Source organism: Nematolebias whitei, chromosome 20 (genome assembly GCF_014905685.2).
Source record: "Nematolebias whitei isolate Nwh7 chromosome 20, NemWhi1, whole genome shotgun sequence".
In the NCBI taxonomy this organism is placed as follows: Eukaryota; Metazoa; Chordata; class Actinopteri; order Cyprinodontiformes; family Rivulidae; genus Nematolebias; species Nematolebias whitei.
In genome coordinates this window covers 39,932,695-39,934,967 of record NC_056517.1, presented here as the reverse complement: position 1 = coordinate 39,934,967, position 2,273 = coordinate 39,932,695, and positions in this window count along the sequence as shown.

Here is a 2,273-nt window from a genome sequence, read left to right as displayed (position 1 = left end):
GGAGTTTTTCTTTCCACTGTGCTTGTTCAGGATGGGAGACTGCAACGAAGTCAAGATTAAACTTGTCTGCTGGATTCCTTAGATAGAGAACTTCACTAATTGGCTTTTATGTGAATGTTCCTGTAAAGTGCCCTGAGACAACTTTGTTGTGATTTGAACTGAATTCATAATCTTATCCATCCTTGTCACTCCTAAGGAAAACTTCAACATCTTCATTTTTGCCACTTCCAGTTCTTTCTCCTGTCTTTTTGTCCATGTCTGTCTCCAGACTAGAGGATGATACGGGAGTGGATTTTCACTAGGGGTGCAGAAATTTTTTTTATTTTTTTTAAGAATCTAGATTCTTAGTCCTGGCGATTCTGAATCGTCTCTAAAGGTCCATAAATCGATTTTAAAATGCATTTAAGTTTTATATTTTTTCCGCTCTTACTCCCTGTTCGACCGCTGTAGAATTGAGCAGTGTAGGCCACCGTACAGCAGCTAGTTAGCCAGCTCCCTTTATCTGAATGGAGCCTGCTAGCATGGAGGAGGGAGACAGTGCGATTCAACCCACTGCTTCATCTTTAAAAATCATTTCAGATCCTACAATGTTCTGGGGAAGACAGAGCTTAACAAGAGCACTGTTGTTTACAAGAAGCGTAAAATAAAATTATGGTACAGTATTTTGGAAATACGACAAAATGTGCGGAAGATGAAAGAAGAAGCCGACCAGCGAACTCTGCAACAAACTTCCAGCTGATTCTCCAAAGGCTGTGAAGAGTTCCCTCTCCATCTCCTGCTGCATCACAAAGGATTTACGATCAGACATCTCAGTGGAAGGTGAAGGGTTTAGGTTTATTTTTAATACGCTGGATCCAATGTACGTTATTCCTTCACGTAGCTTTTTTTTTTTTTTTTTTGCGATAAAGCGCTGCAACGTCACCATGAAACAATGGATGGGAGAAGCTCTGATGCAGCTGCAGCTCAAAGGAAACTGTTATTTCTCATATTATACTAAAACTTATAGACAAATTGTACAAAAAAACTTAATATAATTTGTCTTTTTAACAGGTTGAAGAGATGAGACACATCTCCTGGAGCCAGTTCTAAATGATACATTTTATGGTTTATAAATTATAATTCAGAAGTTTTTGTGCAGGTTTCCAGAGGTTTTGAAATTTTGCTAAATATTTACCAAATATGAATCAATATGGTTAAGACAGAAGTCTGTATATTTCATATTAGGTTAAGTTTTGAAAATATAACAAATGTTAGAGCAATATGGTTAAAAAAAAACTGTGAAATCTGTATTTTATGTTGAGTTAAAGTTTAATATACTATGGTAGGCTGACGTCTGTTTACTTTTATATTTATATATTTTAAATTATTTGTCTGTGATGGACTGGAAACCTGTCCAGGTGTCCCCCGCCTCTCACACAGTGATGGCTGATATGGGCACCAGTGACACCCGTGACTCGAAAAGGAAGAAATGGATAAAGATGATGGATGAATTATTTGGTCCTAAACTTTTTAAAAATTTTTTTTTAGAAAAGTTCAGGCAACTAAGCTAACCTTCTTCTACTTTCGTCTGCTCCCTTCTTCAGGGGTCGCCACAGCGAACTAAGTCGCACGAAGACTTGGCAGTTATTTTTACGCCGGATGTTCTTCCTGACGCAACCACAGACCATCGAGCTACCACAGCCTCTGTGTGGAGCAGAGAGCTGCTATCTAGGACACCCGGAGGAGCAGATGGTGGGGGTTAAGGGCCTTGCTCAAGGGACCAGAGTGGGGTGAATGAGGGTGGGGGCAGGTGTGGGTGCTTCACCTACCCCACCCACATTTTTTGATCTTGTCAGTACCGAGGCTTGAACCGGCAATCTTCCGATCACAGGCCCACCTTCTCTAACCTCTGCGCCACCACTCCCTTGGCAACTAAGCTAACCTAATACTGGTAATTTAAGTTACAGAATATTACACACTGCTATATTTTTTCCTATTTTCAGAGTCAGAGTTTCTTTATTGTCATTCGCACCTCATGTGGTACATGTGGTGGAGCGAAATTATGTTCACAGGGTCCCAGTTACATCCAACAATAAAATGTATAAGAAAAACAGTAATAACATCTAAGATATGAACTAAGAAAAACATCAACTAAATATACACTAAGCACTCATAACATAAAACATTGAACATCAGCACAAACATGAACATGAGTCTGTGAGCAGATGTGCACGCATGAACACATCAACATTGAAACAGATCAGCAGCAACATGAAACAGATCAGCAGCAACAT